Below are 24,721 nucleotides of genomic sequence, written 5' to 3' on the forward strand. Positions count from 1 at the left end.
CTCGAGCTGCAGTTTCAGCTCCTTAACACGGCCCCTCAGGAACCGCAGCTCGACACACCCCTCACAGATGTGGATGTCACACTATCTGTAATCCCCATACCTTGCCTGGACTTGCAGAATTTCACTGGCTGTCCTGTCTGGAGACAATACACACCTCTTTAGCATGTCTTGATGCTCTCTCCATTCACATTGTTTGTACCTTTAAGACTTGATTAGTTGTAAGTATTCGCATTCCAACCATTATTCTGTGAATTGAGTTTGTGTCTTTATATGCCCTGTTTGTGAACAGAATTCCCACTCACCTGAAGAAGGAGCTTAAGGCTCCGAAAGCTTGTGTGGCTTTTGCTACCAAATAAACCTGTTGGACTTTAACCTGGTGTTGTTAAACTTCTTACTGTGTTTAACCCAGTCCAACGCCGGCATCTCCACATCATGCCCATCAAACACTCCCAGGACAGGTACAGCACGGGGTTAGATACAGAGTAAAGCTCCCTCTACACTGTCCCCCATCAAACACTCCCAGGACAGGTACAGCACGGGGTTAGATACAGAGTAAAGCTCCCTCTACACTGTCCCCATCAAACACTCCCAGGACAGGTACAGCACGGGGTTAGATACAGAGTAAAGCTCCCTCTACACTGTCCCCATCAAACACTCCCAGGACAGGTACAGCACGGGGTTAGATACAGAGTAAAGCTCCCTCTACACTGTCTGGTGTATACTTGTCTCAGTTCCACCCCAGTTTGCTATCTTCCTTTTCATTTTTTTACTTTTTATCATGTAGTTTCCAGTGCAATCGGCAAGGATAAACAGAACAACAATTTAAACTGTCTGGAAAGCCATTGCTGTGTGATTGGTAAGTGTACAGGTGTCGCCATGGTACATGCACCAGTTAACTGAGAATTTACAGTTAACTGACAAACGTTTCAATTTAAACGGGGCAGGTTGACTCTGATTGGTTAAGGCATCATCCTAGGGGGTGAATCAGAGCGCGCTGCTACTTATTCTGTTTGGTTGACAAAGGTGGAATGTGTACTTGTTCTTTCTGTCTGCAAATGTGTCTGACTGTGACCACACTGCAAACCCGACTGATAATCTTAAATTGGTTGCTGGTGTAATCCTCGCACAGTCAGGTAGCTCCTGTTGGTCAGTCACAGAATCACATGGAATGTTGAACAGGATGTTCTGAGATCTGCAGGCACGGCTGGTTTGACCAGTGCTTTGCCTGAAGGAATTAAACCGTTTGATACTAACACCAGCCTTTGGGAAGGGCAGGATTTGAGCTCAGCTCCGAGCGGTGAAAGAACAGAAACCAAAAGAGAAAATGCTGGAAAATCTCAGCAGGTCTGGCAGCATCTGTAAGGAGAGAAAAGAGCTGACGTTTCGAGTCTAGATGACTCTTTGTCAAAGCTAAAAGGCCTAGAAAGTGGAAGATATTTATACTGCAGGGGGAGGGAATGGAAGATGAGTCATAGCCACAAAAACCAGGGGAAAGACTGCTAATAGGAACATAAGAGCACAAGAAATAGGAGCAGGAGTCGGCCACCTGGCCCCTCAAGCCTGCTCCGCCATTCAATAAGATCATGGCTGATCTGATAGTGGGTTCAGTTCCACTTACCTGCCCACTCCCCATAACCCTTAATTCCCTTAATGGTTAAAAATCTATCTATCTGTGACTTAAACACATTTAACGAGGTAGCCTCTACTGCTTCATTGGGCAGAGAATTCCAAAGATTCACTATCCTCTGGGCGAAGAAGTTCCTCCTCAACACTGTTCTAAATTGACTCCCCCGTATTTTGAGGCTATGCCCCCTAGTTCTTGTTTCCACTGTAAGTGGAAATAACCTCGCTGCTTCTACCCTGTCTAGCCCCTTCATTATCTTATATGTCTCTATAAGATCTCCCCTCAACCTTCTAAACTCCAATGAGTACAGGCCCAATCTACTCAATCTCTCCTCATAAGCTAACCCCCTCATCTCTGGAATCAACCTGGTGAACCTTCTCTGTACCCCCTCCAAAGCTAATATATCCTTTCTTAAATAAGGGGACCAAAATTGTACACAGTACTCTAGGTGCAGCCTCACCAGTACCCTGTACAGTTGCAGCAAGACCTCCCTGCTTTTATACTCCATCCCTCTCGCGATAAAGGCCAACATTCCATTTGCCTTCTTGATCACCTACTGCACCTGCAAACTGAGTTTTTGTGATTCATGCACAAGGACCCCCAGGTCCCTCTGCACAGTAGCATGTTGTAATTTTTCACCGTTTAAATAATAGTCCATTTTACTATTATTCCTTCCAAAGTGGATAACCTCTCACTTACCAACGTTATACTCTATCTGCCAGATCCTTGCCCACTCACTTAGCCTATCCAAATCTCTCTGCAGACTCTCTGTGTCCTCCACGCAATTTGTTTTCCCACTCATCTTTGTATCATCCACAAACCTTGTTACCCTACACTCGGTCCCCTCCTCCAGATCGTCTATGTATATGGTAAATAGTTGAGGCCCCAGCACCGATCCCTGCGGCACGCCACTAGTCACTGATTGCCAACCGGAAAAGCACCCATTTATTCCGACTCTCTGCTTCCTGTCAGATAGCCAATCCTCAATCCACGCAAACACTTTACCCCCAACTCCGTGTACCTTTATCTTATGCAGCAACCTTTTGTGAGGCACCTTATCGAATGCCTTCTGCAAATCTAAATACACCACATCCACCGGTTCCCCTCTGTCAATCGCACTCGTTATATCCTCAAAACATTCCAGTAAATTAGTCAAACATGACTTTCCCTTCATGAATCCATGCTGCGTCTGCTTGATTGAACCATTCTTTTCCAGGTGTCCTGCTATTTCTTCCTTAATGATAGATTCCAGCATTTTCCCAACTACGGATGTTAAGCTAACCGGCCTGTAGTTACCTACCTTTTGTCTACCTCCTTTTTTAAACAGTGGCGTTACATTAGCTGTTTTCCAATCAGCTGGCACCTCCCCAGAGTCCAGCGAATTTTGATAAATTACAACGAATGCATCTGCTATTTCTTCTGCAGTTTCTTTTAGTACCCTGGGATGCATTCCATCCGGGTTCGGGGATTTGTCTACCTTTAGTCCCATTAGTCTACCAAGCACTACCTCTTTAGTAATAGTGATCGTTTTAATGTCCTCACCCCCTACAGTCCCATGACCATCAATTTTCTGTAAGCTATTTGTGTCCTCCACTGTGAAGACCGACACAAAAAACTTGTTTAAGGCCTCGGCCATTTCCTCGTTTCCTATTATTAAATCCCCCTTCTCATCTTCTAAGGGACCAACATTTACTTTAGCCACTCTTTTCCGTTTTATACATTTGTAAAAACTTTTACTATCAGTTTTTATATTTTGTGCTCGTTTACTTTCATAATCTATCTTTCCTTTCTTTATTCTTTCTTAGTAGTTCTTTGTTGTTTTTTAAAGCCTTCCCAATCTTCTAGTTCCCCACTAATTTTGGCCACTCTGTATGCATTGGTTTTTAATTTGATACTCTCCTTTATCTCCTTAGTTATCCATGGCTGGTTATCCCTTTTCTTACGTTCCTTCTTTTTCACTGGAATATATTTTTGCTGAGTACTGAGAAAAATCTCCCTATGGCAGCCCATAGAGAGAATAAAGGGTGTGAATGGCCAAACAGCAGAGAGGTTGGGGGAGGGTGGGGGGGTGGATGTGACAGGTAAAATTTAGAAAAGGAGAAGCAAAGGGGGGGAAAGGTAAGGAAAGGGGGGTAAAGTTTGGGGAAAGAGTCGGGGGGGGGGAAGAAAAATGAAGAAAGACAATAAAGAAATAAAAGGTAGAGAACAGGAAAGAATTAAATAAAATAGAATGAAAACAAAGGGGTTGTGGTGGGGTTGAGCGAATCATCTGAAGTTTCACTTGCACCTTTCAATTTGGTCTATTGCATTCGCTGCTCCAAATGTGGTCTCCTCTATATCAAAGAACAAAAAACAAAGAACAATACAGCACAGGAACAGGCCCTTCGGCCCTCCAAGCCCGCGCCGCTCCCTGGTCCAAACTAGACCATTCTTTTGTATCCCTCCATTCCCACTCCGTTCATGTGGCTATCTAGATAAGTCTTAAACGTTCCCAGTGTGTCCGCCTCCACCACCTTGCCTGGCAGCGCATTCCAGGTCCCCACCACCCTCTGTGTAAAATACGTCCTTCTGACATCCGTGTTAAACCTCCCCCCCCCTCACCTTGAACCTATGACCCCTCGTGAACGTCACCACCGATCTGGGAAAAAGCTTCCCACCGTTCACCCTATCTATGCCTTTCATAATTTTATACACCTCTATTAGGTCACCCCTCATCCTCCATCTTTCCAGTGAGAACAACCCCAGTTTACCCAATCTCTCCTCATAACTAAGCCCTTCCATACCAGGCAACATCCTGGTAAACCTCCTCTGTACTCTCTCTAAAGCCTCCACGTCCTTCTGGTAGTGTGGCGACCAGAACTGGGCGCAGTATTCCAAATGCGGCCGAACCAACGTTCTATACAACTGCAACATCAGACCCCAACTTTTATACTCTTATCGGAGAGACCAAGCGTAGACTGGGTGATCGCTTTGCTGAGCACCTTCGGTCTGTGCGCAATCAGGACCCTGACCTTCCGGTTGCTGCCATTTTAACACACGACCCTGCTCCCATGGCCACATGTCTGTCCTTGGCCTGCTGCAATGTTCCAGTGAAGCTCAACGCAAACTGGAGGAACAGCATCTCATCTTCCAGCTGGACACTTTACAGCCTTCCGGTCTCAACATCGAATTCAACAACTTCAGATGATTCGCTCGACCCCACCACGACCCCTTTGTTTTCACTCTATTTTATTTAATTTTTTTCTGTTCTCTACCTTTTATTTCTTTATTGTCTTTCTTCATTTTTCTTCCCCCCCCCCCAACTCTTTCCCCAAACTTTACCCCCCTTTCCTTACCTTGTCCCCCCTTTGCTTCTCCTTTTCTAAATTTTATCTCTGTCCCATCCATTCCCTCCCCCTCCCCCCAAACATCTTCATTTTAGCCTGTCTGCCATTTGGCCATTCACACCCTTTATTCTCTCTATGGGTTGCCATTAGCAGCCTTTCCCCTGGTTTCTGTGGCTATGACTCATCTTTCATTCCCTCCCCCTGCAGTATAAATATCTCCCACTTTCTCTGCCTTTTAGCTTCGACAAAGGGTCGTCTGGACTCGAAACGTCCGCTCTTTCCTCTCCTTACAGATGCTGCCAGACCTGCTGAGATTTTCCAGCATTTTCTCTTTTGGTTTCAGATTCCAGCATCCGCTGTAATTTGCTTTTATCCAGTGAAAGAATAGAGTTGGGAGTTCAGGTCCGTGTTGGCATTTTTGGAAAATACTTTGAGCTGCTGAAAATTCGCTCGTCCTCCCCGGACAGGAAAATGGAACATTCTGAACAAAGTGAATGAGTCAGAAATTCCAGAAGTGAAGCTTGTCTGTTCCTTGTTCCAAGTTTCAGGAACATGCAGAGATTGAAGCACAAATTGCAACAGGAAAAGGGGTTTCAACAGAAAGTTAAATCAACAATTTTTAAAAAAAAACAACAGCAGAAATTGTGGACTTTCAAAAACCTTTCTGACATCAGCTTTGAGCAGTGAGATTTCTGAGAATTGTGACTTCATGCTTTACACTCTGTTCTTGCTCAGTCTCTCACTGGGTGTGGCAATGAATAAACATAATATCTGTTCCCAGTTACTCTGGCAACCAGACCAACTGAGTGAAAACCTTCTAAACCCAACAAAACACACCCACAGCTAAAAAACCCCGATTCATTGCCAGAAAATGGACACTCCTCTTCCTCTCACAGCTGTCGCATCCACCTCATTGCTCCTTTGTCAGTTGGTGGATTGGCATTGGTTCAGACTTGGCACAAACTGGGTGTGCAGAGCACAACCAACAGTATATCTGAGGTCCATGTCTGCACTTCATGTTTATCTAAGTTTGTGCAAAAACATTAAACATCCCGGCCATACATACTTATCGAATACTTTTTAAAGGATGTGAGGCAACCCGCCTCCACCACCCTCCCAGGCAGCGCATTCCAGACCGTCACCACCCTCTGGGGAAAATGGTTTTTCCTCGCATCCCCCCTAAACCTCCTGTCCCTCACCTTGAACCTATGTCCCCTCGTGACTGACCCTCCAACTAAGGCGAACAGCTGCTCCCTATCCACCCTGTCCATGTCTCTCATAATCTTGAACACCTCGATCTGGTCGCCCCTCAGCCTTCTCTGCTACATCGAAAATAACCCAAGCCTATCCAAGCTCTCTTCATAACTGAAATGTTCCATCCCAGGCAGCATCCTGGTGAATCTCCTCTGCACCCCCTCCAGTGCAATCACATCCTTCCTATAATGTGGCGACCGGAACTGCACACAGTGCTCCAGCTGTGACCTTAGCAAAGTCCTATACAACTCCAACATGACTTCCCTGCTTTTGTAATCTATGCCTCGATTGATAAAGGCAAGCGTCCCTTTTTCACCACCCGACTAACATGCTCTTCCACCTTCAGAGATCTGTGGACAAACACGCCAAGGTTCCTTTGTCCCACAGAACTTCAAGAACAAAGAACAAAGAACAGTAAAGCACAGGAACAGGCCCTTCGGCCCTCCAAGCCTGCGCTGATCACGTTTACCTATCTAAACCAATCGCTTATATCCCTCTATTCCCCGTTTGTTCATATGCCTATCAAGATAAGTCTTAAATGTGGCTAACGTATCTGCCTCAACCAGTGGCAGTGCATTCCAGGCCCCCACCACCCTCTGTGTAAAAAACTTCCCCCTCACATCTCCACTGAACCTTTCCCCCCTTATCTTGAACTTGTGCCCCCTTGTAATTGTCATTTCTGCCCTGGGAAAAAGCTTCCAACTGTTCACCCTACCCACACCCCTCATAATTTTATAAACTTCTATCAGGTCGCCCCTCAGCCTCCGTCTTTCCAGGGAGAACAATCCCAGTTTATTCAATCTCTCCCCATGGCAAATACCCTCCTGGTAAACATCCTGGTAAACCTTTTCTGCACTCTCTCCAAAGCCTCCACGTCCTTCTGGTAGTGTGGTGACCAGAATTGGACGCAGTATTCCAAATGTGGCCTAGCCAACGTCTTGTACAACTGTAACATAATTTGCCAACTTTTATACTCGATGCCCCGGCCGATGAAGGAAAGCGTGCCACATGCTTTCTTCACCACCTTTTCCACCTGTGCTGCCACTTTTAAGGATCTGTGGACCCGCACTCCCAGATCTCTCTGTGTGTCGATGCTCCTGATGGTTCTGCCATTTATTTTATAGCTCCCACCTGAATTGGATCTATCAAAATGCATCACCTCGCATTTGTCCAATTTAAATTCCATCTGCCATTTCTCCGTCCAATTTTCCAGCCTATCTCTATCCTGCTGCACTCTCTGACAATCTTCACCACTATCCACAACTCCAGCAATCTTAGTATCATCTGCAACCTGCTAATCAGACCAGCTACATTTTCTTCCAAGTCATTTATATATATCACAAACAGCAGAGGCCCCAGTACAGAGCCCTGTGGAACACCACTAGTTACAGACCTCCATTCAGAAAAACACCCTTACACCGGTACCCTCTGTCTTCTATGGCCAAGCCAGTTCTGAATCCATCTAGCTAGTTCACCCCTGATCCTGAGATTTAATCTTTTGCACCAGCCTGCCATGGGAGACCTTGTCAAATGCTTTACTACGTCCATGTAGACAACATCCACAGCCCTTCCCTTGTCAATCATTTTTGTCACCTCCTCAAAAAACTCAATTAAATTAGTGAGACATGACCTCCCTCATACAAAACCATGCTGTCTGTCGCTAACAAGACCATTTTCCAAATGTGTATAGATCCTATTCCTAAAAATCTTCTCCAACAACTTCAGTGTCACTGACATCAAGCTCACCGGCCTATAATTACCCGGGTTATCCTTGCTACCCTTCTTAAATAACGGGACAACATTGGCTATCCTCCAATCCTCTGGGACCTCACCAGTGGCCAACGAGGAAACAAAGATTTCTGTTCGAGGCCCAGCAATTTCATCTCTTGTCTCCCTCAGTAATCTGGGATAGATGCCATCTGGCCCTGGGGATTTGTCTACCTTAATGCTTTTTAATTCATGTAACACTTCCTCCCTCGTAATGATGACTTGTTCTAAACTTCCTAGTGTCCTACCATTCATTGAATATTTACTTGTCAAATTACTCCTTCCAAAGTGTATCACCTCACACTTTTCAGGGTTAAATTCCATCTGCCACTTATCTGCCCATTTGACCATTCCGTCTCGATCTTCCTTTAGCTCGAAACACTGAGGGCCCTATTTTACCATTTTGATTTTAAGTGCTGGGCAGACTTGAAACTGGAAGTGTTTCAGATTGGACTTTTAGACCCGTTCTCAGGTGCCCAATACACACCCTGCCTGCAAAAATAGCAGCGATTCTAAATCGTGCTGCACAAGCCTGTGGGCGGAGCTTAACCCGCCCGAAATCCTGCGGCTCCGATTGGCGCCTCCAACTGCGCATGTGCAGAAAATAAATGATAGAATGCGGCTCCCCTGCCACATCCCTCCCGGGCCGGATAATGCTTCCCTCTGGCCCCCACAGACATTGCCCCACCCTCACAACATTACCGACCTCCTTATCCCCCCACCTCCTCAGTGGGCCCCTGCTCCTCCTTCCACCCCATCGATCTCAGGCAGAGTGGCAGTGGACCCCCCCACCGATCTCAAGCAGAGAGCCATCGGACGCTTGGCACTTACCTCCTCACTAACTGGAGTGTCCAAATCGGATTTTTGTGGAGCATGTCTGTTTCGCGCTGGTTCTGGATGGGCAAACGCGGTGGTAAAAGGGGGAAGTGCCGGTAAGGTTGAGCGTGAAGCCCATTAAGTCAATTTAAATGCATGCAAATGCATTTAAATGGCCGTTGCAGCCGATCGCCACCATTTTCGGGCCTTGGTAGAGGGGGAACTGGCGTGGAGGCGGGCGCAGATCGCGCTACTCACCTCACGCCCGACTTTACTAAGTTTTCACACTTGAAAACAGGTGTAACTTGATAGTAAAATCAGGCCCTTAATCTCACTCTTACCCACCCGGCCAATCTTTGTGTCATCCGCAAATTTACTAATCCTACCCTCCACATAGTCATCAATTTCATTTATATAAATGATGAACAAAAGGGGCCCCAACACAGATCCCTGTGGTACACCACTGGACACTGGCTTCCAGTCACTAAAGCAGCCTCTGTCATCACCCTCTGTCTCCTACAACTGAGCCAATTTTGAATCCACTTTATCAGATTACCCTGTATCCCATGTGAATTTACCTTCTTTACAAGTCTCCCATGTGAGACCTTGTCAAAGACTTGGCTGAAATCCATATAAACTACATCGACTGCACTATCCTCGTCTACACACCTGGTCACCTCCTCAAAAAATTCAATCAAATTTGTTAGGCATGACCTCCCTCTGATGAAGCCATGCTGACTCTCCCTGATCAAGCTTTGCCTCTCCAAGTGGAGATAGATGCTCTCCTTCAGAAGTTTCTCTAATAGTTTCCCTGCCACTGATATGAGACTCACTGGTCTGTAGTTCCCTGGTTTATCTCTACAAGTCATGATGTGGAGATGCCGGCGTTGGACTGGGGTAAACACAGTAAGAAATTTAACAACACCAGGTTAAAGTCCAACAGGTTTATTTGGTAGCAAAAGCCACACAAGCTTTCGAGGCTCTGAGCCCCTTCTTCAGGTGAAGAAGGGGCTCAGAGCCTCGAAAGCTTGTGTGGCTTTTGCTACCAAATAAACCTGTTGGACTTTAACCTGGTGTTGTTAAACTTCTTATTATCTCTACAACCCTGCTTAAGTAGCGGAACCACATTAGCTGTTCTCCAGTCGTCTGGCATCTCCCCAGTGGCCAGAGGGGAATTGAAAATTTGGGTCAGAGGCCCTGCTATCTCCTCCCTTGCCTCCCACAGCAACCTGGGACACAATTCATCCGGACCTGGAGATTTATCCACGTTTAAGGCTGCCAACACCTCCAATACCTTGTCCTTCCCGATGTCAATTTGCTCAAGAACCTCACAGTCTCTGTCCCTGAATTCCACACCATCGTCCTCATTCTCTTGGGTGAAGACGGATGTGAAGTATTCACTCAACACTCTACCAATGTCCTCTGGCTCCACCCACAGATTGCCCCCTTGGTCCCTAATGGGCCCTCCTCTTTCCCTGGTTATCCTCTTCCCAGTGATATACTGATAGATTATCTTGGGATTTTCCCCACTTTTACCAGCCAGAGCTCTCACATCCCCTCTTTGCTTTCCTAATTGATTTCTTAAGCTCCATCCTGTACTTTCTAAACCTCACTAATGCTTCCACTAACTTGCTCCCCTTGTACTTCTTAAAAGCCTTTCTTTTTCTTCTCATTGTATCCTGAATATCTCTGGTCATCCATGGTTCTCTGAGCTTGCTACTCCTACCTATCACCCGAGAGGGAACATACTGGACTTGCACCCTCTCCTGAGGCCTCTCATGGGAAAATACCAGCAGCAGCCAGGCCTGTGGCACCACAGCTGGTTCTGCTGTGGGACAGGGTTGGGCAAAGAGCAAGCGAGCAGTAGTAATAGGGGACTCGCTAGTTAGAGGCACAGACAGGCGTTTCTGTGGCCGCAATCGAGACTCCAGGATGGTGTGTTGCCTCCCTGGTGCCAGGGTCAAGGACGTCTCTGAGCGATTGCAGGACATTCTTAAGGGGGAGGGGGAGCAGCCAGAGGTCGTTGTACATATTGGTACCAACGACATAGGTAGGAAAAAGGATGAGGTCCTGAAATGTGAATATAGAGAGTTAGGCAGAAGGCTAAAGAGCAGATCCTCGAAGGTAGTAATTTCTGGATTACTGCCGGTTCCACGTGCTAGTGAGAGTAGGAATAGGAAGATTAGGCAGATGAATGAGAACTGGTGCAGGGGGCAGAGATTTAGATTTGTGGATCATTGGGATTTCTTCTGGGGAAGGGGTGACCTGTTCAAGAGGGATGGGTGACACATGAACTGGAGGGGGACTAACATCCTGGCAGGGAGATTTGCTAGAGCCACTCGGGAGGGTTTAAACTAGTTTGGCAGGGGGTGGAGGGGTGGGGGGAGGGTGGGACCCAAAGCAGTGGGGAGACAGAAGAGAAGGTTGGGGACAGCACAGAAGTTAAAGAGAGCACATTAAGTAGAACATAGAACATAGAACATAGAACATTACAGCGCAGTACAGGCCCTTCGGCCCTCGATGTTGCGCCGACCAGTGGTACCAATCTAAAGCCCCTCTAATCTACACTATTCCAATATCATCCATATGTTTATCCAATAACCACTTGAACGCTCTCAACGTTGACGAGTCCACCACTGCTGCAGGCAGGGCATTCCACGCCCTTACCACTCTCTGAGTAAAGAACCTACCTCTAACATCTGTCCTATATCTCTCACCCCTCAATTTAAAGCTATGTCCCCTCGTGCTAGCCAACACCATCCGAGGAAAAAGGCAGTGTCAGTAATCCTAGCACCAGACAGATCAGGCAAAAGCAGACAGAGAGCAAGGGAAGTCCAGATCAAACTGCATTTATTTCAATGCAAGAGGCCTGACGGGCAAGGCAGATGAACTCAGGACATTGATGGGTATGTGGGACTGGGATATTATAGCAATGACTGAAACATGGCTAAGGGAGGGACAGGACTGGCAGCTCAATGTTCCAGGGTACAGATGCTATAGGAAAGATAGAACAGGACGTAAGAGAGGAGGGGGAGTTGCACTTTTGATTAGGGAAGACATCACGGCCGTACTGAGGGGGGATATATCCGAGGGTTCGGCCACTGAGTCTATATGGGTAGAACTGAGAAATAAGAAGGGAGAATTCACTTTGATAGGGTTGTACTATAGGCCCCCAAATAGTCAGTGGGAAATTGAGGAGCAAATATGTAAGGAGATTATAGAAAACTCCAAAAAAATTGGGTGGTAATAGTCAGGGATTTTAACTTTTCCAACATTGACTGGGACAGCTATAGTATTAGAGAGTTGGATGGAGAGAAATTTGTTGAGTTTTTACACAGAGTAGTGGGTGCCTGGAACTCGTTGCTGGGGGAGGTAGTGGAAGCAGATACGGTAGTGACTTTTAAGGGGCGTCTTGACAAGTACATGAATACTGGAGCTATATGATAAATGGCAGAACCATAAAGGGTGCAGATACGCAGAGGGACCTGGGTGTGCAAGTCCACAGATCCTTGAAGGTGACGTCACAGGTGGAGAAGGTGGTGAATAAGGCATATGGCATGCTTGCCTTTATAGGACGGGGCATAGAGTATAAAAGTTGGGGTCTGATGTTGCACTTGTATGGATCGTTGGTTCGGCCGCATTTGGAATACTGCGTCCAGTTCTGGTCGCCACACTACCAGAAGGAGGTGGAGGCTTTAGAGAGAGTGCAGAGGAGGTTTACCAGGATGTTGCCTGGTATGGAAGGGCTTAGTTATGAGGAGAGATTGGGTAAACTGGGGTTGTTCTCACTGGAAAGACGGAGGATGAGGGGTGACCTAATAGAGGTGTATAAAATTATGAAAGGCATAGATAGGGTGAACGGTGGGAAGCTTTTTCCCAGATCGGTGGTGACGTTCACAAGGGGTCATACGTTCAAGGTGAGGGGGGGGGAGGTTTAACACGGATATCAGAAGGAAGTATTTTACACAGAGGGTGGTGGGGGCCTGGAATGCGCTGCCGGGCAAGGTGGTGGAGGCGGACACACTGGGAGCATTTAAGACTTATCTAGATAGCCATATGAACGGAGTGGGAATGGAGGGATACAAAAGAATGGTCGAGTTTGGACCAGGGAGCGGCGCGGGCTTGGAGGGCCGAAGGGCCTGTTCCTGTGCTGTATTGTTCTTTGTTTGTTTTGTTTGAGACTGGCAAATGTTGTGCCTTTGTTTAAGAAGGGCTGCAGGGAAAAGCCTTGGAACTACAGGCCAGTGAGCCTCACATCTTGGTGGGTAAGTTGTTAGAAGGTATTTTGAGAAACAGGATCTACAGGCATTTAGAGACGCAAGGACTGATTGGGGACAGTCAGAATGGCTTTGTGAGTGGAAAATTATGTTTGACAAATTTGATTGAGTTTTTTGAAGGGGTAACCAAGAAGGTAGATGTGGACAGTGCAGTTGATGTTGTCTACATGGACAAGGCCTTTGACAAGGTACCGCATGGTAGGTTGTTGCACAAGGTTAAATCTCACGGGATCCAGGGTGAGGTAGCCAAATGGATACAAAACTGGCTTGATGACAGAATGCCGGCGTTGGACTGGGGTAAACACAGTGGTGGCTTTTGCTACCAAATAAACCTGTTGGACTTTAACCTGGTGTTGATGACAGAAGCCAGATTCTGTCCCTTTAATACAGCCACACTGTCCCTTTAATAGTGACAGTGCCTCTCTAATAAGCGACACTGTCCCTTTAATACACCGACACTGCCCCTTTAATACACTGACACTGCCCCTTTAATACAGCGACACTGCCCCTTTAATACAGTAGAGTGTGAACTGGCTTTCGCTCACAGGGCTTCGGCGAGGACAGGCAGAGGCAGGGTAGGGTTTCACTTTTAAATTACACCAACTGGGAGTATGGAGGGATATGTAATGTGCTGTTTCTGCATGATGTGGGAGCAAGTGGACCCCAAGGTGGACCCCAGGGACCATGTCTGCAGTAAGTGCTGGTTGCTGGAGGATCTCCAGCTCAAGATAGATGAACTGGACTCTGAGCTACAGACACTGAGGCTTATCAGGGAAGGGGAGAGCTATCTGGATAATGAGTATAAAGAGAAAGTCACGCCCCTTAGACTGACTAACTTAGCTGGGGGTCAGGGACAACAGGGAGTGGCTGCGGGTGAGGCGGGCAGTGGGGGGAAGAATGCGGGCAGAGGGGGGAAGAAAGGAAGTAGTTTGCGGGAGGTATTTGAGGTTCTTGCCACCAGTGTAGATGGGGAAAAATGACTGCGAGAAGGACGAGCAAACTGTCGGCAGTACCAGGGTGCAGGGTGCTGCTACAACGGAGAAATCAAAGAGAAATGTAGTAGTAATTGGGGATAGTGAAGGGCATAGACACTGTTCTCTGTGACCAGGAGAAGCAATACCGTAGGTTGTGTTGCCTGCCTGGTGCTCGGGTCCAGGATGTATCATCTGGGCTGCAGAGGAATCTGGAGTGGGAGGGTGAAAATCCAGTTGTCGTGGTCCACGTAGGTGCCAATGACATAGACAAAACAGGAACTAAGGATCTACAGAGGGAGTACGAAGAGCTGGGGAACAAATTAAAAAGCAGAACCAACAAGGTGGTCATCTCTGGATTACTACCTGAGCCACGCGCAAATTGGCGCAGGGTTAATAGGATTAAGGAGATGAATGCGTGGCTCAAGGATTGATGTGGGAGGAATGGGTTCGAATTCATGGGGCATTGGCACCAGTATTTGGGCAGATGGGACCTGTATAGATGGGATGGTCTCCGTTTGAACCGTGCTGGGACCAGAGTCCTAGCGAATCGTATCACTAGGGCTGTAGATAGGGCTTTAAACTAATTTATGGGGGGGAGGGTGCAGAGGTAAGAGGAATTACGAAATCAATGGTAGAGGAGAGGGAGCGAGTGCAAGTGAATGAGGGCATTCAAGTAGTTAAAGGAGTAGAGGGCGAGGGAGAGGTTGATAGCGTTTCATCAAATCGGGTCCAGATAAAAGCTGGAATAAAGACACTTTGCCTGAATGCAAGAAGCATTCGGAACAAAGTTAATGAGCTGATGGTGCAAATCAGCACAAATGGGTATGATCTAGTGGCCATTACAGAAACGTGGCTGCACGGAGACCAGGGCTGGGAGATGAATATCCAGGGGTATCAGGCATTTAGGAAGAATAGACAGGAAGGAAAAGGTGGTGGGGTAACTCTGTTAATAAAAGATAATATCAGGGTAGTAGTTAGGGATGACATAGGCTTTAAGGAGCAAAACGTGGAATCGTTATGGGTAGAGGTAAGGAATAGTAGGGGGAGAAAGACACTCGTAGGCGTGGTCTATAGGCCCCCAAATAATAATGTTGAGGTGGGGAGGGCTATAAACAAGCAAATAATGGATGCGTGCAAAAACAGAACGGCAATAATCATGGGGGACTTCAACCTGCATATTGATTGGCTGACTCAAGTTGGAAGGGGTGGGATGGAGGAAGAGTTCTTAGAATGCTGTCGGGATAGTTACCTTGAACAGTATGTTACAGAACCGACGAGGGAACGAGTTATCTTAGATCTGGTAATGTGTAACGAGGTAGGTAGAATTAAGGATGTTCTTGTGAAGGACCTTCTTGGGTCAAGTGATCACAATATGGTCGAATTTCTGATACAAATGGAAGAGGAGAAAGTAGGGTCTCATACCAATGTCCTCTGTTTGAACAGAGGGAAGTACGATAGGATGAGGGCTGAATTGGCTAAGGTGGACTGGGAGAGCAGACTGGTAGGTAGGACAGCTGAGGAACAGTGGAGGATTTTTAAGGAGATCCTTTTCAGTACTCAGCAACAATATATTCCGGTGATAAAGAAGGACTGTAAGAAAAGGGATAGCCAGCCGTGGATAACGAAGGAAATTAAGGAGAGTATTAAATTAAAGACCGATGCATACAGAGTGGCCAAAAATAGTGGAGAATCGGAAGATTGGGAAAACTTTAAGAAACAACAAAGAACGACTAAGAAAGCGATAAAGAAAGGAAAGATAGATTATGAAGCTAGGCTAGCTCTAAATATAAAAAATGATAGTAAAAGCTTTTACAAATATATAAAAAGAAATAGAGTGGCAAGAGTGAATGTTGGACCCTTGGAGGACGAGAGGGGGGATTTAATAATGGGAAATGAGGAAATGGCTGAAACTTTAAATAAGTTTTTTGTGTTGGTCTTCACGGTGGAAGACACAAATAGTGTACCGAATATTAACGATCGAGTGTTGGTAGGAGGAGAGGTACTCAATACAATTAATGTTACCAGGGAGGCAGTGCTTGGTAGACTAACGGGACTGAAGGTGGACAAGTCCCCGGGCCCGGATGGAATGCATCCCAGGGTATTGAAAGAAATGTCAGAGGTAATAGCGGATGCGTTAGTGGTTATTTATCAAAATTTGTTGGATTCTGGGGTAGTGCCGGCGGATTGGAAAACGGCTAATGTTACGCCGCTGTTTAAAAAAGGAAATAGACAAAAGGCGGGTAACTACAGGCCGGTTAGCTTAACGTCTGTAGTTGGGAAAATGCTGGAATGCATCACTAAAGAAGAAATAGCAGGCCATCTGGATAAGAATGGTTCGATTAAGCAGACACGGCATGGATTCATGAGGGGAAAGTCGTGCTTGACGAACTTGTTGGATTTTTATGAAGATGTGACTAGTGCGGTTGATGGAGGGGAACCGGTGGATGCGGTGTTTTTGGATTTCCAAAAGGCGTTTGATAAGGTGCCTCACAAAAGGTTGCTGAAGAAGATTGGGTCACATGGAGTTGGGGGTAGGGTGTTAGCGTGGATTGGGGATTGGCTATCCGATAGGAAGCAGAGAGTTGGAATAAATGGGTGCTTTTCTGGTTGGCAGATGGTAACTAGTGGCGTGCCGCAGGGATCGGTACTGGGGCCTCAACTATTTACCATTTATATAGACGACCTGGAGGAGGGGACTGATTGTAGGGTAACAAAGTTTGCAGACGACACAAAGATAAGTGGAAAAGTGAATCGTGTGGAGGGCGTAGGTCTGCAGAGAGATTTGGACAGGCTGAGTGAGTGGGCGAGGATCTGGCAGATGGAGTATAATGTTAACAAATGCGAGGTTATTCACTTTGGAAGAAATAATAGCAAATTGGATTATTATCTAAATGGAAAGAAATTACAACATGCTGCTGTGCAGAGGGACCTGGGGGTCCTTGTGCATGAGACGCAAAAGCCCAGTCTGCAGGTGCAACAGGTGATCAAGAAGGCAAATGGGATGTTGGCCTATATTGCAAGGGGGATAGAATATAAAAGCAGAGATGTCTTGCTGCATCTGTACAGGGCATTGGTGAGGCCGCAGCTGGAATACTGTGTGCAGTATTGGTCCCCTTATTTGCGGAAGGATATATTGGCCTTGGAGGGAGTGCAGAGAAGGTTCACCAGGTTGATACCAGAGGTGAGGGGTGTTGATTATGAGGAGAGACTGAGCAGATTGGGTTTGTATTCATTGGAATTTAGAAGGCTAAGGGGGGATCTTATAGAGACCTACAAGATAATGAAGAGGCTGGATAGGGTAGAGATGGAGAGATTCTTTCCACTTAGAAAGGAAGCTAGAACTAGAGGGCACAGCCTCAAAATAAAGGGGGGTCAGTTTAGGACAGAGTTGAGGAGGAACTTCTTCTCTCAGAGGGTGGTGAATCTCTGGAATTCTCTGCCCACTGAAGTGGTGGAGGCTACCTCGTTGAATATGTTTAAATCACGGATAGATGGATTCCTGATCGGTAAGGGAATTAGGGGTTATAGGGTAAATGGAATTGATCCACTTCAGATCAGCCATGATCTTATTGAATGGCGGGGCAGGCTCGAGGGGCTAGATGGCCTACTCCTGCTCCTATTTCTTATGTTCTTATGTTCTTATGACACTGCCCCTTTAATACAGCAACACTGCCCCTTTAATACAGCGACACTGCCCCTTTAATAGTGACACTGCCCCTTTAATACAGTGACAATACCCCTTTTATACAGTGACACTGCCCCTTTAATACAGCCGCACTGCCCCTTTAATACAGTGACACTGCCCCCTTAATACAGTGGTACTGTCCCTTTAATACAGGACATTGCCCTTTTAACACAGCCACACTGCCCCTTTAACACAGCGACACTGCCCCTTTAACACAACGGCACTGCCCCTTTAATACAGGACACTGCCCCTTTAATACAAGACACTGCCCCTTTAAAACAGCGACACTGCCCCTTTAATACATGTTCAGGTGATGTGACTGCATCTGAGATGCCGAAATGACTGTGGTCGCCACCTGCTGGAGGATGTGAAATGAAAATGAAGCTTCATTTGTGTAGCATCATTCACATCCTCAATAGGCTCCAAACATTTCACAGCAGTTGGTGCAGAGTGTGCACTTTGCCTTTAACATTCCATTGATCCCATCGTGCTGAGTCTCCGTGGGAATCAGGGACTCCTCCCACAGCTCCCGGTGAAAAATCCACCACAATTGCTGCTCCCACCAGGGTCTGATTCACGAGTGAAGTTGATCTGCTTGAGGGCCAATGGACTTGGTGAGGGTCGCCCACTCTGTCCATCCCCTCCCTGAGTCGGAGTCTGATATCCTCTGGTCCCTGCTCCGGGGCGATTATCCCCATTGGCATCAGGGCTGCGATGTCAGAGTGACTGTGATGATGTGGAGATGTCGGCGTTGGACTGGGGTAAGCACAGTAAGAAGTCTCACAACACCAGCTTAAAGTCCAACAGGTTTATTTGGTAGCACAAGCTTTCAGAGGGCTGCTCCTTCATCAGAACACTTCAGCGGTCACGGGCATTCAGCCTCTGATCTTCGGGTACGTGTTCTCCAAGGCGGCCTTCACGACACACGACAGCGCAGTCGCTGAGCAGAAACTGATAGCCAAGTTCCGCACACATGAGGACGGCCTAAACCGGGATCTTGGGTTCATGTCACACTATCTGTAACCCCCACAACTTCTCTGGGCTTGCAAAATCTCACTAACTGTCCTGTCTGGAGACAATACACATCTCTTTAACCTGTGCTTAACCCTCTCTCCACTCACATTGTCTGTATGTTTAAGACTTGATTACCTGTAAAGACTCGCATTCCAACCATTATTTTGTAAATTGAATTTGTGTCTTTATATGCCCTGTTTGTGAGCAGAACTCCCACTCACCTGATGAAGGAGCAGCGCTCCGAAAGCTCGTGCTACCAAATAAACCTGTTGGACTTTAACCTGGTGTTGTGAGGCTTCTTACTGTGACTGTGGCAAGGGGTGCCGGGTGATGCGGACCCTCTCCGAACGGCCTCGCTCCGAGAGGCTCCGGTGGCGCCGGTGGAAAGGCTGGTGGCAAACTCTCAAATTTCATTGGCTCCAAGGCCTGGATTGGCTCCTTTGGGATTGCCCTGTGCGTCGACAGGTTCGACCAGATCCGTGCAAACTGGTGCAGGTGCAGCGAGGAGATGCAGAGCTTGCACTGTGACACCTTGATCACAACACTGACAAGGCAATGATTTAAAGGGGATTCTGGGCATGTGCTCGGGCTCGGAGAACCACAACCTCCTTCCCACTAATCCAGGGAATCATAGAATCCTACAGTGCAGGAGGAGACCATTCGGCCCATCGAGTCTGCACCGACCACAATCCCACAAAGGCCCTATCCCCATAACCCCACGTATTTACCCTGCTAATCCCCCTGACGCTAAGGGGCAATTTAGCATGGCCAATCCACCTAACCCGCACATCTTTGGAGTGCGGGAGGAAACCGGAGCACCCGGAGGAAACCCACGCAGACACGGGGAGAATGTGCAGACTCCACACAGACAGTGACCCAAGCCGGGAATCGAACTCGGGTCCCCTGGCGCTGAGACGCAGCAGTGCTGACCACTGTGATAGTGGAGTCAGACACTTTAGGAACTTTCAAGCGGTTATTGGATAGGCACATGGAGCACACCAGAATGATAGGGAGTGGGATAGCTTGATCTTGGTTTCGGACAAAGCTCGGCACAACATCGAGGGCCGAAGGGCCTGTTCTGTGCTGTACTGTTCTATGTTCTATGTGCCGCCCCACAACTGTGTACAAGGAATATGCTCAAAGGCAAGTGTGGACGACCCGGAAAAGAATTCATTCTATAACTCCTGCCTTTCTCGGTAGTAGGGTTACCCCCTCCCCCTCCCCCCGCCCTCCCCCCGAGTACACTGTAACTGTGACCCACAAACATCCCGCCTCGGTAAGGTCCTCGAAACCCTAATGACCAGGATATCTATTTTCAACAACGCTAGCAGGGGTAAATTTCACTGTCACTTCCTGACCTTTTACTGTTTAATGAGATCTGCAACTTGCAACTGAACAGACAGACTGGCTCTTGGTTTAAAATTTCACCAGAAGAATGGCCCCTCCGACAGTGCAGCACACTCAGTGCTTGTGTGACACACCCACCGTGTTAAATGAGATCCATTTCAAACAGACCTAGCAACTCACAACTGGAACTCCATGTAGACAACCATTTTGATTTGATTTGATTTATTATTGTCACATGTATTAGTATACAGTGAAAAGTATTGCTTCTTGCGCGCTATACAGACAAAGCATACTGTTCATAGAGAACGAAAGGAGAGAGTGCAGAATGTAGTGTTACAGTCATAGCTAGGGTGTAGAGAAAGATCAACTTAATGCAAGGTAGGTCCATTCAAAAGTCTGATGGCAGCAGGGAAGAAGCTGTTCTTGAGTCGGTTGGTACGTGTCCTCAGACTTTTGTATCTTTTTCCCGATGGAAGAAGGTGGAAGAGAGAATACCCGGGGAACGTGGGGTCTTTAGTTATGCTGGCTGTTTTTCCGAGGCTGCGGGAAGTGTAGACAGAGTCAATGGATGGGAGGCTGGTTTGCGTGATGAATTGGGCTACATTCACGACCTTTTGTTGCTCCTTGCGGTCTTGGGCAGGGCAGGAGCCCATACCAAGCTGTGATACAACCAGAAAGAATGCTTTCTATGGGGCATCTGTAAAAGTTGGTGAGAGTTGTAGCTGACGTGCCAAATTTCCTTAATCTTTTGAGAAAGTAGAGGCGTTGGTGGGCTTTCTTAAGTGTCGGCATGGGGGGACCAGGGCAGGTTGTTGGTGATCTGGACATCTAAAAATGTGACGCTCTCGACCCTTTCTACTTCATCCCCATTGATGTAGACAGGGGCATGTTCTCCTTTACGCTTCCTGAAGTCGATGACAATCTCCTTCGTTTTGTTGACATTGAGGGAGAGATTATTGTTGCCGCACCAGTTCACCAGATTCTCTATCTCATTCCTGTACTCTGTCTCATCATTGTTTGAGATCCGACCCACTACGGTGGTGTCATCAGCAAACTTGAAAATCGAGTTGGAGGGGAGATCCTTCTGTCTGGACTCCAGGGTGGGATTTTCCACTGCGCTTGCCCCAAAACCGGAAAATCCCGCCCGAGGTTAACAGACCTTTGCACAGTCCACACTCTCCCAGCTCGCTACGATTCCTGTGGTGGGCGGGACTGGAAGGTTCTGCCCCAGATGTGAGAGATGGTTTGTTTTGTGATGATAGGCACATTCTGGTATCTGCTTAACATTAGTCCTATATCCAAACAGTTACAGAAGAGGCAATTCCATTTTTAACAATAAGATGAAATGATATCTTTATTTGCGTTACGTTTCTGTAACTTCCTCTTCACGACGACAGATTCTACCCAACTCCAACTCTTTTTCCTCCTCAAGACGCAGTCCCAAGGGATTCAATCACCGCTCAGTATTCTTGACCCTGAGGGCAAATGTGAAAAGATGAGGATTCTGGATCTGGTCGACATCTGCTGAATAAGACAGCAATTTATCAGCATTTCGGGGAAGCAGAGGTTGCAGACTGAACCATAGGGACGGTGAGGGATTTTTATCAAAAAACTGATCCAAAAGAGAAGACTGAAGAGAACTGATCTTTGGTCTCTCTGGGGACAGAAGCGAAGACATCGGGACACTCTGACAAACTTGTTACTCCCTCGAAGGATGAGGGAAAGAGCGTCAGGGTTGATCATTAAAGCTGTGAAAATCTTCCCAGGAGGTTATCATCCACCTGCTGTATCGATGACCGAAAAGTTATTGAAGATCTGAGGCTTCAATTAAATGAAACGATGCAGGAAAAAAATGATCAACTTCCTGTGAGACGGTGAGGAAAAGAAGCAGCGATGATTTCTTGTTGATATTTCAGGAGGAGACGCTGCTTTCTGTAGGCAGTGGGAAGAAAGTCAGACTTCTTCCTGTCAGAGGTTGGCCATTCTGGGCAATGCAAAGAGTTGCTGACGACATAGAGACAAGACAGCCTCATCTTCTGTAATGAGACTAATTTCCGATAAGCAGTCCACTCGGGAACGGGATTGCTGTATAAGATTCCGCTGCAGTTTCTGTGGTGACCTCCAACTCTGGAGAGAAGATATTCAGCTGGGATTGGAGAATGGGGTTAATTAACTTACACTCTGGGAAGAGCCCAGCTCTTCGGCTGTGTCGTCCTTTATGGATTGTGACAAAGACTCAGGCAAAGCATTCTCTCTGGAAGAGTCTTCAGTGGCATCGTGAGGTAAACAAGGTAACGCATTGGTTGGTTCCATGGAACGAAGGTTTGATTGGTGCTGAGCCCTTGGAAACACAACTGACTCCCTCTAAAACGACAAGAGACTCTTCATAAGATGCATCCTCCAACTGGAAAGATTCATTCTTCTTGATGACCTCATCGCCCAAGAGACCACTCAGTCTCGCAAGAGTTTTCTTCTCATCATTTTCCAGGGGCAGTGAGTTGAGGTCCAGCAGGACTTCATGGGAATGATCAGCGTTGGCCACAATGTCTTCAGTATCCGCCACCTCTGGCCTTACCTCATAAAGGCCTGAGAGATTCAGAACCTCAATCTCCAGCTGAGGCCTCGTGGATGGTGCCTCGTTGAAAGAAAGAAACTCGCTGCTGAGGGTATTAACTCCCTCAGCCTCTGACCGCCCATGGGGTCAAAGGGCAAGGTTGAAGTTTGTTGCATGAAAGGCAGTGGGCGGGATTCTCCGGCCTCGCTCGGCCCGAAACTGGAAAATCCCACCTGAGGTCAACGGACCTTTCTATGGTCCGCCCCCTCGCCCCCTCCGATTCCCGTGGCGGGCGGGGCAGTAAAGTTCCAGCCAGTGAGTCGTTCAAATGATGAACGTCATTTGTTTTTTAGTAATATTCCAACATTGCTGCTCAGTAAGCACGGTGATGCACTATCAATTACAACACGAAGACTCCAGTGAGCGAGAGAAACTAATAGGCTTTTATTCACAGAGAACAGGAGCATACCCTTGTAGCTGACCTGGTCTAGACTGAGGCGAGGAGGAGGAACCATCACCTTTACACCCGACTCTGGGTGGAAAGGGAGGAGTCTCAGGTGGAAAGGGAGGAGTCTCGGGCCAGGTGCAGCATGGGTGTGTCCAGGCACATACATGTAGTAACAGTGGTTCACCACACACGGATGTCGATTGTGGGTGACACAGAGAATCAACCATCTTTGTAATGAAGAGGAGCAATAATCCTGCCTTTAATCGGAAGATCCGTACCTCCAGGACCGAATGATCTGATGGGTGAAGGGTCATCGGTCGGGATTATCAGTCGGGAAATTACCAGCAGCTCCAGTATTGAAGCCTGGGACCGGCACTGTAACTGACCTATTGTCTGGACTAAAACTATCAACTTGCCTTGGGAAATTCGTCATTTCATCTTTATGTTGCTTTCCCATTTCCAGGATAGGGTGTGTTTCAGAAATATTTTCTTGTCTTTTGCCTCATTTAAAGTTGTTGGATTTGCACAAACGCTTGGTCAGTGTTGCTGCGCTGGAGCGCCCCCTGCTGGGTTCTGCCACATCATGAACTTTTCAAAATGGCTGCCAACACTTCAAGTTTTTAGGTCTCCAGATCACCAACAACCTGTCCTGGTCCCCCCATGCCGACACTATAGTTAAGAAAGCCCCCCAATGTCTCTACTTTCTCAGAAGACAAAGGAAATTTGGCATGTCAGCTACGACTCTCACCAACCTTTACAGGTGCATCATAGAAAGCATTCTTTCTGGTTGTATCACAGCTTGGTATGGGCTCCTGCTCTGCCCAAGATCGCAAGGAACTACAAAAAGGTTGTGAATGTAGTCCAATCTATCACACAAAGCAGCCTCCCATCCATTGACTCTGTCTACACTTCCCGCTGCCTCGGCAAAGCAGCCAGCATAATTAAGGACCCCACGCACTGCAAACATACTCTCTTCCACCTTCTCCCGTCGGGAAAAAGATACAAAGGTCTGAGGTCACATGCCAACTGACTCAAAAACAGCTTCTTTCCTGCTGCCATCAGATTTTTGACTGGACCTACCTCGCATTGAGTTGATCTTTCTCTACACCCTAGCTATGACTGTAACACTACATTCTGCACTCTCTCCTTTCCTTCTCTATGAACGGTATGCTTTGTCTGTATAGCGCACAAGAAACAATACTTTTCACTGTACACTAATACGTGTGACAATAATAAATCAAATCAAATCAAAATGGTTTGGTGGGGAAAACGCTGGAATCTGTGATTAATGAGGTCATAGCAGCACTTAGACAATCTCAGTGTAATCAGGCAGAATCAACATGGTTTTATGAAAGTGGAATTGTGTTTGATTAATTTATTCGAGTTCTTTGAGAATGTAACAATAATGTGGTTGAAGGGGAACCGGTAGATGTGGTGTACTTAGATTTCCAGAAAGTGTTTGACAGGGTGGCACATTGGAGGTTACTGTGAAAAATAAGATCTCATGGTGGGGAGTAACATGGATCGAGGATTGGCTATCTAACAGGAAACAGAGTAGGCAAAAATGGGTAATTTTTGGGTTGGCAATATGTCACAGGGATCAGTGCTAAAGCCTCAACTATTTACAATTTATAT

At 47.0% G+C, this 24,721-nt stretch overlaps 1 protein-coding gene across 1 annotated transcript in view; it reads left to right on the forward strand.

Annotated features, from left to right (window-relative positions):
* The first annotated feature begins 791 nt into the window (after positions 1 to 791).
* Positions 792 to 24,721, forward strand: part of uba52 (ubiquitin A-52 residue ribosomal protein fusion product 1) — a 37,255-nt gene continuing 13,325 nt past the window's right edge. Inside the window, exon 1 of the mRNA XM_078198497.1 lies at positions 792 to 856. The gene's annotated coding sequence lies outside the window, so the exon portion shown is untranslated. The remainder of the gene's footprint in view (positions 857 to 24,721) is intronic.

The sequence above is a fragment of the Mustelus asterias genome, chromosome 26 (genome assembly GCF_964213995.1).
Source record: "Mustelus asterias chromosome 26, sMusAst1.hap1.1, whole genome shotgun sequence".
Lineage (NCBI taxonomy): Eukaryota > Metazoa > Chordata > Chondrichthyes > Carcharhiniformes > Triakidae > Mustelus > Mustelus asterias.